A 518-nucleotide genomic window follows, 5' to 3' on the forward strand; every position below is an offset into this window, starting at 1 on the left:
AAATTAAGTGTATTGCAAAGTTGTATTCAGAAAGAATAGACCAGTTTTATTTAAGAAAGGACTTGTATCGGTAAAGTTTCTTCGGAAAGAATTTGTACGGAAAATTAACTAACGGACGGAGACTAACAATATTTACCAAGGATTGATGTTGCCAACCGATTAAAATGTGATACTGATCCTATGACTTGTGTTATGAAAGAAATAGAATAAAAAAGTGCTACTATGGATAATTACAACAGTAAAGTGTTAGACTACTACTTGTAGGAGTAAGTGATTATATCTAAGGTCCAATACCACAGTCAAATTATTGAAATAAATATATCATGATATACAGTGATTAAATTATTTTACAAAATTATACTAAGCTTGTGCTGTATACCTATTCAAAACGCCGAAATAATAGAACAGAATCTTGTTAATGAGTTTGCATCAAAATTGGAAGCACTATAGAACTTTGGTTCATTACAGCTTATTGGAGGTTAAATCTTCAGTATCAAGAGAGTAGTATATCTTCGCAC

This window comes from Limulus polyphemus, unplaced genomic scaffold (assembly GCF_000517525.1).
Source record: "Limulus polyphemus unplaced genomic scaffold, Limulus_polyphemus-2.1.2 Scaffold441, whole genome shotgun sequence".
NCBI lineage: Eukaryota > Metazoa > Arthropoda > Merostomata > Xiphosura > Limulidae > Limulus > Limulus polyphemus.